Below are 15293 nucleotides of genomic sequence, written 5' to 3' on the forward strand. Positions count from 1 at the left end.
AAAATTAAGAAAATGAGAAAGTTTTTCTTGTTATAAATTAGGTACTTTATTCACTTTTTAAAAACCTAAAACATAAAACCAAAATTCATTTTTATATAAAAAATAATGTTTGGTAAAGTCAATTAACCCGATTTTGGCTTGGACAAAACAAAAGCAACTCTGTTGTACATTCATATAACCGCTGCAATTTCAGTTGTTTTTACTGTGATATTTATCGCTTTTTGCTTCCTTCTATAATTTCGCTTGTCATAAATCCTTTTTGAGAAGTTTTTTACAACAGTATGTGGTTTTCTTTTCGTTTTTTAAGTACTGCCCAAAAAAAATTTAAAAGTGGCTAAAAGCAAATACAGTACCTGAATAAAACAGCAAATTATCAGTGACTATCAAAACAACATATCACAGAAAATGATTTCCGAGAAATATTTCATAAATATTTATGTGATTTCATAATTATTTCTGTATACTAAGTCGGTTTTTTGAAACTGGATCAGTAGTAACAGTCCATAACGGATGAAGGCCGTAAAGAACTTCAGCCCGTACTGATCCACAAATTGTGAGACAAATAAAAAACAACTATTTAAGAGTTCAACTGGATTGGTGAGAGAGCAATCATTGGATATAAGCTCCAGATCAGTGCGTAGACGAGTAGTGGCAGCTGGTCTGCATGCCCGTAAGACATCAAAAAACCATTTATATCTGAAAAAATCAAAAAGGCTTTCGGAAACGATAATATTAAGTGGAATCAAGCTCAATGGAAAAAACATTATTTCTGGGATGAGTCTACGTTTAATATTAAAGGCTCAGAGGTGAAAAATTTTACGGTGAGAAGACCAAAAAATGAAGGACTCAAGCCGCAGTGTTGCAAAGGTACAGTAAAGCATGAGGGAGGGTCAAAAATGGCGTGGCGCTGTTTTTCTTTCTATGGACTTGGTCCTATCCATAAAATAAAGGAAGTTGTGGATCCGTTTGTTTACAAAGATGTGTTGGACATCACGTTGTTCCCTTACGCTGAGTAAAATATTCGGCTGATTTGGGTGTTTCAGCATGACAATGATCCCAAACTTGTATCAAAACTTGTCAAATATTGATTGCGGGAATCAAAAATTCATGTTTTGTTATGGCCGGCACAATTACCTGACCTAAACTCCTTAGAAAACCTTTGGAGTATCGTAGATAGGAAGATCAAGAGAGATTCGGAAATAAATAAGCACAACATTTTCTAAAGAATTCGGGGTGCCTGGGAAAGCACACCCAAGGATCAAATTGAGCGTGTTATAGGTTCAATGCCTCGTAGGTGTGCAGCTGCTATCGAAAATAATGGTTATGCTATCGACTACTAGCCAAAATTTAATTATTTTAAAATAAAAAATCAAAAGTTGCTTTAGTTTTGACCAAGCAAAAATTGGGTCATTTTAGTTTTCCACATATTATTTTTCGTTCAAAATTATTTTTGTATTTTTATTTTTAGTTTCTTAAAAGTGAATTAAACCCCTCATTTAAAACTGGAAAAATAATTACGATTTGTTTATTTTTGTAAAAGTTACAGGACATTTAATGTCTTTGCGATTTAAGTTGCTTTAGTTTTGGCCACCAGTGTATATACTACCTTGGGTTGGAAGGTCTCCTCTACCCATACCAAATTGGGCTGTTGTTTTGTTTAATTTACTTTCTATCAGTATTTTCTAATATTTTTTTTAAACTGAAATTTTCAAACAAAATAATGAAAATCGTATTTTTTTCTGTTTAAACACCTGGTCCATCATCTGGCTCTTCAGCATATCTCTATTACAACATACATGTAGCCAACATACCCAACTCTCTTTTCCCTATGTTGTATTTAACAGAAACTCCAAAGGTAGCCCCCCTTCCATCACAATAAAATACACAACAGAAAAATAATATGTCCACAACCATTTCTTTGCTGGCGCCTACCCACATAATATGATATTTTCTCTCAACCCTTTCTCCTGCAGTGCTATTTAGTAACGACTAAAACTATAACTAACAGAAATAGTGTTTCAGAACTAATATATTACCATAACTAAGTATTGGGCGAACAGAAATTTTCACTGGGATCCAGCAACTATCGTAAAACTATCACAATTTCGTTTTTTTTTTTTTCTTCTTCTTCTTGACATAATACGTCACGATATTTTCAAGTGTGTGTGTGAGAGCTTACACATGTGAAAATGTTGCCCACACGTGTTTTGGGGAGGGGTCTTACCTCCACGTTTGCTTACTAAAACTTTTATCATTATGTTCTTCTTCTTCAATCCACGAACTTGCACTGCCTATCCCCTCCCACGCCATGTTTACTTAATATATGTATATGTGTATTGGTGTGTGCAAATATCTTTGGTATCTATCTGGCCATTTGAAAGAGAAAGTATTGTGCGCGCGTCCTTATTTGGGATATGCCACCAACTCCCATTTTATGGAAGGTACACAGAAGTGGCCAGTTATTCACGATATATTATAATATTCAAGAAGGAGAGGATATGGAAAGAACATTGGGTACATATATGGAACCTTTTTAGCTTTCCGTATAAGATGACTCGTCTACCTCTATATTAACTATCTTTTCATGATTTATAGACGAGGACCCTTTGATATTTTATATTAGAAGAAATTTTATTTATCTATTCAAGACGGTCTTTCGGTGTTCTCTTTTAGGATTCCTTTTGGTGTTCGGGTAATGAAACCACAATGAAGTCACACGCTGCCCGAATGTTGCTCTGCCGTGTTTTGGTACATTCCCGGCGAAGCGCTTACTTGAGGTGATCGACACTTTGTTATTTTTTAGTGCCAACCATGCTTTCCAAAATACTGCAGACACAATAGTCCAACGGATTGGTATCCGGAGATTTTGGTGGCCATTGTGCGCTGGAAATGAAGCGAGGAACCTCATTTTGTAACCATTCTTCGGCCGGTGCTGAGTGCGACGGTGCTGAATCCTGTTGGAATGTCCAAGGTCTGCGGCCAAAATGTTTGCGTACCCAAGGCTTTTATACACCCTACAAAATATTTTCGCGATAATATTCGACATTTATTCCGATGCCACGGACAATTAATACGACCGGAGAGAGACCATCGGCTTTTATGGCGGCCCACACCGCAGAAAACCAAATTCGGCAGTTCACCACTTTCGGCCAATCGGATCAACTCTTTAGCTCTCTCACGAGCCATTTTTTGGCCACTGCGACGGGTGTTTCGATCAAGTCGCTTCTTTATTTTTCGAACCATTTCTGATGATTTTGCTGTTTTTTCCGTCCACTGCCTTGACGTCGGGCTACGCTACAAGTATCACGGTAACGAGCGATGGTACGAGACATAAAATATTTATTCACATTTAAATGATGGAGTGCTCTAACGATAGCCACTTGTGGTTTTCCAGCCAAATAAAAGGAAGTCACACTATCACGCTTGAATTCCATCACGAATAACTTTTTTTTTTTTTGGAAAATTCTCGCCAAAATGCTTTTGTATGCTTATAAACAATATAATGAGCTGTCACTGGAATAATTTTAACAGCTGTCGGACGAGTGGCTTAGAAATGACAGCAGTCTGAATTTGGTTGCAGTTTTTTCATCTCACCCCTTATATATACTTTGTAGGGTATATTATGAATATTTCGAGAAGTTACAAACGGAATCACAAAGCTAATATACCCTCCATAGAATGGTGGAGGATTATTGGATTATTCATATACCGAAAATTTTAAGAGTTAATATATACCACATAGCCAGAATATTTTTTAAAAATTTTAAAAGCGTTGGACATATTTGTCCATGGTGATGTTTTTAAACATTCTCGATTTTTTTCAGGGAAAACTTGTAAAGTAAATTCGTATATTGGCTAGAGGCCAACAAATGGTTTTTAGAAAACCCACGGTTTTGGAGACCTTGAGATCTTTGAAACAACCTTGAAATATTACCCCTATACGTCCAGAAAAAAGTTGAAAAAAGTCTTATATAGACTAGGTTTGCTTAAAAAATATTCGTTAAAAATAAAAAAAGTTTGTTTGGGGAGATCTTTGTAAAAAAGAGTCTTAAAAATCCATATATGTATAAGATTTACGTCCAGGAGTCCTTCAAAAATGGGGTGGTCATGATCAGTTTCTGACCAGAAAAGGCAAAAGACTCTCAAAAGTTATTCTTGAAAAATCATAAAATCTGATCAAAGATTCACAAAGAATGGACAACCATTCGAGTTTCATAGACTTGTATATCAAATCGGCTATACACGGCTAAAACATACTAATTCAAGGGTCTTTGTAAGACAATCGTTTGGACATCTATTGACATCTGATGACAATTTGGTCTTCTTTGTTTTTTCAACTTCTTTTATAAGAACGAGCTTCCTATTCCTCGTTTCTCTTGCCTCACTCCATTTCATCACCAAATTCATCAATCATATCAAATATCTATTTTCAAAGAAAATTTTAATGGGCTCTTAACTTTTAATTTCTCTACCATATTAAGAAAACATCCGGCTTCTTCTTTCTTCCTTCCAACAAAAAACAACACGTAAGGCAAATCTGAATATCCTAACTATGATGGTTAGAAAAAACCACACAAACAAAGAGTCCATTAACATGTCCTCCCATTATAACCACAACATATTTTTCTGGGGGTCACAAAGGAATTTTGAAGTACCCACGACAAAAAAAAAAACCAGATACCACATGCCATCAGAGGGAAACCAGTCGAAAAGGAAGTCCTTAAAAAATCATGCATATGCGCAAAAAATGAGGCACCCTTAGCAATTTAAATTCACTGCAGTTGTTGTTGTTCTCCTTATGAAAGATCATCAACGGTGAATGAAAACTAAAAAAAACAACAGGCTCATAAAATGAGAAAACATTTCCGCGATAATATCAACATATGCATGCATAAAAAAGTTAAACCTTACCACTCTGGAGAAATCTTTAGGAAACACAATAAAAAAACGAAATCCTAAACAATAGAAGATCATAAAAAATCTACCCACCAAAAATGAAAGAAAAAAAAAACAGAACCCCAAGAACAGATCCTTTCACTTTCAACAGCTTGTGCCACGAGCTCTTCTTTCACTTCCACTTTTGATCAGAGATACTCCTCCAACAGGGTAACACCACACTCACACACTTTCATTGATCAGATGTTGCACAAGATGTTCATTCATCACATACAAACACTTACACAAAAGTAGTTAGGGGTGCTTCTGGAGAACACAACCAAAAACCATCAAACAGACGTTCGATCGCTGGCTCCTCACCCAGGGAACAACAGAAATCAACTGACGTCCTCACATTTTCACTTTCATTCATTACGAGATTACAAAGGTAAATGTGTGTGTGTGTGTGGAGGACAGCCTCGAAGATCGTTTGGTCCATCACAAAAGATTAGAATAAGAAACCTGAAAGTAAAAACAAATCATTATCGGCCAACCACACTCGCCGAAAGTGAAACGGAAGAAAGGCGCGTCATCGCATTTTTTATGACCTCAACCGAAAATTTGTTTTCATGATTTTTTTTTTTTTTTTTGGGGTAATATTTTTTATGCATCTTTTTTAATTGTGCAGCGTGCCAGCGCGGATTATAAAAAAAAATGGAACATTTCATTCATTTGGATTATTCATTCCGTCCTGCATTGGGTTATATTTCAGCTACGACCTCAAAAATGTGGTAGCACACAGGCAATTCTTTTGATAGTTTCAAGCTGTCATGTGCCATTTGGATCGTGTTAACAATTTTCGTTTCGTTTTTTTTTTTTCAAATTTAATCCAAAATGTTGTTATTTTCGAAAAGTAGCACGAGCTAAAAAAGACATTTGGTACGAAAAATGTGGTAATGTTTTTTCTTTTTATTTTTTACGCATAGTCGCCAAAGCTTTGAAATTTGCTTTCATTATGGTTTTCAACATTTTTAAAACAAATTATTGCAGTTTTTGAAATGTCTAAACCAATAAAAGTACCATTATGGACTTAAAATTTTTTGAACAAACATATAATTCGATGGTATAGTACCAATAAATTCTGATTTGATTGGCTGCACTGTTTCGAAACCCTTTTGGAAATCTTTAACTTGATGTTTACATATCTCTTATATTAAGATATTGTTTAAAATTTAACTCCCCGAACTTAGAAGTTTATTACACAAAAACAGTTATTTTCAAAGAGGTAACCAGATATTAGTCCTAAATTTCTATACAAGATCAATCCTAGTTTGAAGATCCAGCATAGTTAAAATTCTACATATAGAATAAGTAAAAAACGCGTTAAGTTCGAGCGAGCCTAACTTTTAGTACCCACCACCGTGAGGTAAAACAATGAAAAAAACAGTAAGTTCGGCCGGGCCGAACTCCACCTTAGAGTAAAAGATCAATGTTCTGCCACCGGGCTAGAATCCATTATGAACTACAAATACAAATTTTTGCACAAATCCGTGGAAAAATGTGTGTGCGAAAACCATCAAAATATCGAATATCGACAGGTACCGTTATGTGGGGGCTATACCAAAACGTGGACCTATACATACAAAGTTTCGCCACAAGAGCTAGAATCCATTATGAACTACAAATACCAATTTCTGGAAAAATTCGTTAAAAAATGTTGCAAAAATTATCAAATCACCGAATATCGGGAGATATCGTTATATGGGGGTTATCAAAACTTAGACCTATACATACACTTTTTTGCCACCGGAGCTTGAACCCATTATGATCAACAAATACCAATTTTTAGACAAATCCGTGAAATAATTTGGCACAAATCATGAAAATACCGAATATCGGGAGATACCGTTATATGGGGGCTATACCAAAAAGTGGACATATATATATATATCATTTTCAATACCAACCATACTAGACACAATATAAATTGTTCGATGTTCTCCTTCTGGTACCTCCACCTCTGATAACACTAGTGTGAATATAGGGGTTATCGGCAATAAATATTCGATACTAATCAAACGCTCAGTACATCACAATATTTGTGCCTATACTAATTAATCAATTGTGAAAATAGAATAAATATGTAAGACCACTCTCTCCGACGCATCGGAAACAACTCAACAGTTTTGCACCAAAAAATAAAATAATAATAATAACTAATAAGTAAAAAAGCAGTAAGTTCGGCCGGGTCGAGCTTTGAATAACCTCCACCATTTAGAACGAATTAGAAAATTTTCCAAAAAATTAAAATCCATTAAAAATTTTTTTAAAATCTTCAAAATCTATATATATAAATGAAAGTTGTGTTAGTTACTACGCTTATAACTTAAGAACCGCTGAACTGATTTTAATGATTCATACAAATTCGGAATTGTCTCTTATCCGAAAAGGATAATTTTAAAAAAAAAATCGCGTAAAAATGTGATATTTTAACATTTTCATTTTGACTTTTGAAATGTACAATAGTAATGTTTTATTTTGCATGATTTTTTCCATTTTGACTTACTTTTTTCTAATGTACATTTGTAGTGTTTTTTATATTTTATTTTTGAATTCGAATATTAATACCAATTGATTTAATTAAGTTGATTTCTTGAGAACTGAAATTGATGTCGGGTTACATGGAAGTGTAGTACCGAATTATGTGGTGGCGAAACGGAATAGATGATACCGAAATAATTTAATGCGGTCACAACAAAGTTAAAAGATAATTACTTTTTCAAAATTGTTAAAAAGATCACGGAAAAAGAGATCTCATTGCAACAATTCTCAAATCGGGAAAAAATAGAAAAAAATTTTCAATGGAATCGAATTTTAAAATAATAGTACATTCTATTGACAAACTTTGTAAGGATCTATAAAATTGACCGAAAAAGTCTAATGGGGCTCATTTCAAAGCATGGACATTCTTCTTTGATGTGGCAATAATCCGTCCAATGAGAGCTCAAAATGCAAAATTCTTTGGGAGTATAATCAGTAAAATACCAAATTTAAAGGGTGCAAAATATTAGAGTGAATGGGACTTTTAGTAGGAAAAGGATTTATATCGTTCCAAAAATTCTTCCCAAACATTTAAGATACCTTAAATCGCCTCTGCAGGTCTTGATATCGATCATAACTCACGGATAAGGGTACAACCCGATTTCATATTTATATAACCATCTATGATTTAAGCTATTTTTGGGGTCTTGGACACTTTTTCATTTTTTGGCCCTTATTTGACATTTTTGTTTCTAAGGGGGTAGAGAACCTCTTCGCATAAAATTTGAAATTTTCAGAGTAGGGCCCATATTGGTCTTAACTACCTTAATCAATTGATTTGGCTAAAAAAATGTATGCCCCCAGGGTAGGGAACCATTATACAGATAATTGCCACATAGGAATTTATTTAAGTAAAGTCCCCACATTGGAGTATCCCCAAGTCCACTTTTACATCTAATTGGTGGTCAGAAAAGAAAATTTTGTATTCTATTGAATTTGTAACCCCAAGAGAATATTGGTTGGGCCACGTTGTGGTATAACCCTCATATGAATGTATCCCTGATTCCAGCTATGACTGTGGTCTTGGCCACGTTTTTCAACTGATTTGGCCATTATTTGGCATCTTGGCTTTTCTATTTCGAGGGTCTTGACCACATTTTCCAATCGATTTTGCTGTATTTAGGCTACTTTGTGAGTAGAGAACCATCTTACAGAAAAATGTCAACATACGCAAATATTTTGGCACAGTCTCCATATAGTCCCCAGGGCCGCCGATCTATAGTGATTTTTACCGATTGGCGGACGACAACACGGGCATTGTTTAATTGTCATTGATTTTTACTATGAACAAGAACATAGACTTTTTGGGGACGCTAATGCGCAATTTCAGGTGCAAAGCGTAATTAACTTTGACTATTCAGAGAATAATTTTGCCCTCCTTCCATAGGTATTTATTTCAATTTAGTCGGATCAATATTTATATTAAAATTTGTTCACCTTTATGGGGACGCTTATGCGCAATTTGAGGTGCAAAGCGTAATTAACTTTGAGAAATTATTCCATAGGTATTTATTTCTATTTAGTCGGATCAATATTTATATTAAAATTTGTTCACCTTTATGAACTAGATTTGTGAAAGATTATGCTATATAAAATTTGCATTACAGACTAAAACTACGGACCGGCAACGCGGACCGGGCCAGCTAGTACCTAATATAGGAAGGTGCCGATATATGGGGGATATACGATATTATGGACCTATAAAGACAAATCTATGTCTGGGTGTAAAGTACTCACAAGGAACTCCTTGTGTAGATTTTCAGATAATTCCATTGGAAAAAGCGGCTAAAATCATCAAAATACCGAATATCGAGGGATACCGTTATATTGTGGACCTATATAGACAATTCCCTTTCAGGGGGTAAAGTGCTCACAAAGAACTCCTTGTGTGGAATTTCAGACAATACGATTGGAAAATGTGGCTAAAATCATCAAAATACCGAATAATGGGGGGTTGCCGTTATATGGGTGCTATTCGATATCGTTAACCTATATAGAGAATTCTGTCAGGGGGTAAAGTGCTCACAAAGAACCCCTTGTGTACAATTTCGGACAATTCCGTTGAAAACGTTATATGGGGGCTATACAATATCGTTGACCTATATATATAACTCACTTCCAAGGAATAAAGTACTCACAATGAACTCCTCGTGTAGAATTTCAGACAATTCCGTTAAAAAATGTGGCTAAATTATCAAAATACCGAATATCGGGGGGTACCGTTATATGGGGGATATACTATATCGTGAACCTATATAGACAATTCTCTCTCAGGGGGTAAAGTACTCACAAGGGACTTCTTGTATGGAATTTCAGACAATTCCATTGAAAAATGTGGCTAACATCATCAAAATACCGAATATCGAGGGGTACCGATATCGTGCACCGATATAGCCCATCTTCGGACTTGACCTGCCTGCAGAGAAAAGAGAGATATTTGCAAAATTTTAGCTTCCTACCCTTATTCGTTTAGACTATAGCGTAATTACAACAGACGGACCGACAGACAGACTAACGTACGGATAGGGCTAAATCGTCTTACAATTTTACGCTGATCACGAATATATATACCTTGTTGGGTCTAAAATTATTATTTCGATGAGTTACAAAAGGAATGACGAACTTAATATACCCTCCATACTATGTATGGTGGAAGGTATAAAAATCTCATCGATCTTTGCACAACGTAATAATTAGATAAGACTTAGGTCAAGTGTTACTAGTGTTATTGTTATTTCGCTGGTGTAATACTTAAGTATTCCTTACGCCATTTTTGGTTTGTTGAGGCATAGCTTTTTTTTAAGGAATACTATTTCTGAGTTTTTGGTCAGTTTTCCATTATTGTCTCTAATTTTACAGATACACACGGTTTCTATTGAGTGCAGCACAATAATAATATACAGCTCTAAAAATCTATTTTTAAAATAAGATTTTTTATTTAGAAATCATTTAAATATTTATTATCTCAAAGAGATTTTAAAATAGTGTAGTATGAAATGAAATTAAAATAGTTTTTAAAAATGTTTTATAATTTCCATAAAAATCCACGTTCATGCTCTTTATAATTTATTTATATTAATAATATTGGTAATAATTTATATATTTATAATTTTTTATTTATATAATTTTATTATTAATATTTCAAAAAGCAAACAAAAAATATAGAACATTAATAAGAAATGTAATTTTAAAACTCACTTAGGTTATTTTTTATACCCTTAACACTATGTGTTGGGGGTATTATAAGTTTGATTGGGCCAAAAATTATGTAGCACCTCAAAATATTGGTTTCTCACATAGGAAACCTCACGAAATTGAAAATGGAGGTGGGGTTATGGTCAGAATAGAACCCTATTGTTTTTGGAGATGATCACACGATATTTAGGGGTTGAAATGGACCAAAAACAGAAACATTTTCTGAATAGGCCACAATTATGAACCAATCGACGCGACAATTTATATGGAGTTAGAGTTTAGGAGTGGGCAGAAACCCACCAACTTGGCCATCAGACAATAATTAGCGGGTAAAATAGACCTTAGCATTTATGTAAGAAAATAGGAAAATTTCCACTGAACTGCGAATATTTCCGACCCAGCCAAATATCAAATACATTAAAAGATCACTTCCGACCATTATAGTGATGATAATAGCCAACAAAACGGATATATAGGTAAAATATATATGTAAAAGAATTGATCTTATTTATTCTGCTTATAAATCAAGAACCGCTGGCTGGGCTCTTGTCCAAAAACGATAATATCTAAGAAAATCGCGGGAAAATATACCAATAAAAAAGTGAATATCTTTTGTCAATTTTTGTCATATTTTTTATCGCATGCGATTTTTTCAATTTGACTTACAATTTTGAATTGTAAATTTTCTAAAATTTTACACCCCCAACACTACGGTTTGAGGGTATTATATGCATATCGCAATTATCGTCCGATCCTCTCGAAATTTGGCATCGGGGTAGGATTAGGGTCAGGATTAAAGCCTATTGTTCTTAAGATTTAGAGGTGCAAATAGACTAAAAAATTTAATTTTTTCTAATTTTGTAGTCGCTCTATAGGCCACAATTGAAACTAATCGACACGGAATTTCGCATCGGAAGAGAGTTAAGGACAGGGAAGAAGTCTAGCATTTTGGTTGACTGTAAAATGGACCACAACTTTCGTGTGAAATTGTTTTGATTACTTAACAACACTATGTAAATATTGGCCAAATTCTCCAAGTCAAAAAACTAAGGGTAACCTCTAGGCGGGGCTCTTTGACATTATTTCAAAAACGAAATATTTCAAAATGGATTTGGATAGAAGGGTACTTCGAACATATTGTAGTGTTGTAGGGTATCACATGGTCGGCACCGCACGACTATAGCCTTTGCTTACTTGTTTATTTTCTATTTTTCTCGCCGCTAACATAAAGTTTATATTATAAATATATATTTATATTATGAACTCAAGCAATTCGTGATGAAAATTTTTCTCAAAAATATATATGCACCATCACGGCGGTATGTGAACAAATGGTCTGGAACCGAATGAACTATTCACAATGAATGAACTATTACCCTCCCACATTTTGATTTTGCGTTTCTCAGTTTATCGCAATTTAAAATATTGCTTGCCGAAACCCGGGATTGAACCGGGGACCTTTAGATCTTCAGTCTAACGCTCTCCCAACTGAGCTATTTCGGCCACACGCATTCGTTTGTCTCGATTCTATTTTTAACAACACTTACCGAACAAACAAGTTTTTTTTTGTTTTGTTGCTTTTGTGATAAGATTATCTATCACACGTTTGGAAAACTTTCGACGCTGTGTGTTTTATAAATAAACTAATTTATGTACAAAATAGAGAATGTACATATGTGTGCTGCATGCATATAAATATCTAACATTTGGGGCCTATCATTCAGATTTTGTGCGGTTGACTATTGTACTTGTGTCTAGTACAGTGGCAATCAAAACTACATTTTTATAATCAGTTTAAACATATATTTGGGCTGGATACAGACTAGCTCGATACATATGACTATTGGCTAGTTTACATGTAGAATATAAAACGCGTATTTGTATTTTGACTCAAATGAGTTGGAATCTCTTTAAGTAAACGCAGAAGTAAACTTGAACAAGCTCCAACAATATTGTGATCAATATTTGTGTAGCAATTAATTTATCTTAGATGACTTAGAGTTTACAATTGAAAATTGCTAAATTTCGAAGACTTTCAGAAAAATGTAGATTTTTTGATACCCTCCACCATTCCATGGAGGGTATGTTAGCTTTGTCATTCCGTTTGTAATTCCTCGAAATATTCATAATAGACCTACAATGTATATATATTCTAGATCAGCGTAAAATTCTAAGACCATCTAGCGATGTTCATCTGTCTGTTGTAATCACGCTATCTTGCGAACGAAGTTTACCAGCAGGTAGGTTAAGTTTGTAAATGGGCCATGTCGGGCCACGTTTTCGTATAGCCCCCATATAACGGTACCTCCCGATATTCGGTATTTTCATTACATTATTATCTAAACTATTTCGAATTTCGTATTTGAAGTGCGTAACAGGTGCTAAAGCCTATGACAAAATGTTTTGTATGCAGGTCCACGTCTTCGTATAGCCCCCATATAACGGTACTTCCAGATATTCGATATTTTGATGAAATCAACATCATTATTCACCGGAATCGTTTCAAATTTCGTGTTAGAATATCTTAGTGGGTACTACAACCTATGACAAAACATTTCGTGTGCGGGCCCACGTCTTCGTATTGTCCCCATATGATGGTGCCTCCCGATACTCGTATTTAAAGTTAGTGATGGATACCAAAGCCTATGACAAAAGATTTCGTATGCGGGTCCACGTCTTCGCATAGCCCCCATATAACGGTACCTCCGATATTCGGTATTTTCAATACATTATTAAATTAAACTATTTCGAATTTCGTATTTGAAGTGCGTAACAGGTGCTAAAGCCTATGACAAAATGTTTTGTATGCAGGTCCACGTCTTCGTATAGCCCCCATATAACGGTACCTCCCGACAGTCGGTATTTTTATGATTTCAGCAAAAAATTTCGTGTGCGGGTCCACGTCTTCATATAGCCCCCATATGATGGTGCCTCCCGATACTCGTATTTAAAGTTAGTGATGGATACCAAAGCCTATGACAAAAGATTTCGTATGCAGGTCCAGGTTCGTATAGTCTCTAAATAACAGTTTTCATGTAAGTGGTGGTTTTCGATTTTTTTCAAAATTTTTGAAGTTCCTTCCAAATGGTGGAGGGTATTAAAACATTAAATTTCAAAAGTTTGCATTTTTATAAAAAAATTATAATTTTTGTATATTTTTAACGGGTAGTAATCCTGCTTTTCTAATTTTTGCATTTTTACAGAAAAAATGCAATTAAATAAATATTGCAATTAGATTAGATATCAAAAATAAGTAAAAATGCTGTAAGTTCTGCGGGCCGAACTTTGAATACCCTTCACCATTTGGAACGATTTTGGCAATTTTCAAAAAATTAAAATCCTTAAAAACTCTTTTAAAATCTTAAGGATACCGAATGTAGAAGTTATGTTAGGGTCTATATTACGACGTGGACCTGCATAGGCAACGTTTTTCATGAACAATTACAAGAGTCAAATCCGAAACTTAAATAAAAAATTCGGTGAATAATGTAGCTAAAATCATCAAAATAGGGAGGTACCATTAGATGGGGGCTATACCCAAACGTGGACCTGCATAGACAATTTTCTGTCATAGGCTCCAGTACCTATTACAAACTTCAAATTCCGAATTCCGGTGAATAATTTCGCTAAAATCATAAGAATGCTCAATATCGGGAGGTATCGTTATATGGGGACTATACGACGACGTGGGCCTGCACAGACAATTTTCTGTCATAGGCTGTAGTAACTATTACAAGCTTCAAATTCCAAATTTAAAACAATTCCAGTGAATAATTTCGCTAAAATCATCAAAATACCGAATATCAGGAGGTGCCGTTATATGGGGGGCTATATGAAGGCGTGGACAGACACTTTTCTGTCTCAGGCTGTAGTATCCATAGCGAAATTCAAATTCCAAATTTGAAATAATTCCGTTGAATATTGTGCTAAAATCATCAAAACGCCGAATTTCGTTATAAAAACGTGGAACCACACAAACACTTTTCTGTCTCAGGCTATAGTATCTATTGCGAACTTCTAATACCAAATTTCAAACAATTCCGGTGAATAACGTCGCTAAAATCATCAAAATACCGAATATCATATACGAAGACGTACCGTATCATATACGAAGACGACTGTACAGACAATTTTCTGTCATAGAACGAACTTGAAATACCAAATTTGAAACATTTTCGGTGAACAATGTCACTTGAAACACCAAAATACCAAAAATAGGGAGGTACCATTATATGGGGGCTATACCAAAACGTGCTCTTACATGTCCCGGACATAATATACATTTGAGTAAAATTTTAACCAACTTCATTTCGTTCGGAAGGTAGAGTGTTTCCCACAGACGGACAGACGGACGGACATCGCTAAATCGATATATAATTTTATGCTGATCAAGAATATATATACTCTGTGGGGTCTAAAATGTATATTTCCATACTATGCTGGAGGGTACAAAAATATGCCAAGTGATAATATAATATATAATATATTACATTATATTATACATTTTCCCATTCATTATACTAATGATATTTAGATCGTCGAATCATCCTTTATTTTCAATTTCATCAATAGCATTTTTGATAGCAATTTATAAAGAAATTCAAAAGTAAAATAAATGATAC

The 15293-nt window shown here is 34.6% G+C and overlaps 1 non-coding gene across 1 annotated transcript; it reads right to left on the reverse strand.

Annotated features, from left to right (window-relative positions):
- Window positions 1-12101: 12101 nt before the first annotated feature.
- On the reverse strand, window positions 12102-12174 carry TRNAF-GAA (transfer RNA phenylalanine (anticodon GAA)). Its single transcript has one exon. It is a non-coding gene; the product is annotated as a tRNA-Phe (tRNA).
- Window positions 12175-15293: the final 3119 nt, after the last annotated feature.

Source organism: Musca domestica, unplaced genomic scaffold (genome assembly GCF_030504385.1).
Source record: "Musca domestica strain aabys unplaced genomic scaffold, Musca_domestica.polishedcontigs.V.1.1 1, whole genome shotgun sequence".
NCBI lineage: Eukaryota > Metazoa > Arthropoda > Insecta > Diptera > Muscidae > Musca > Musca domestica.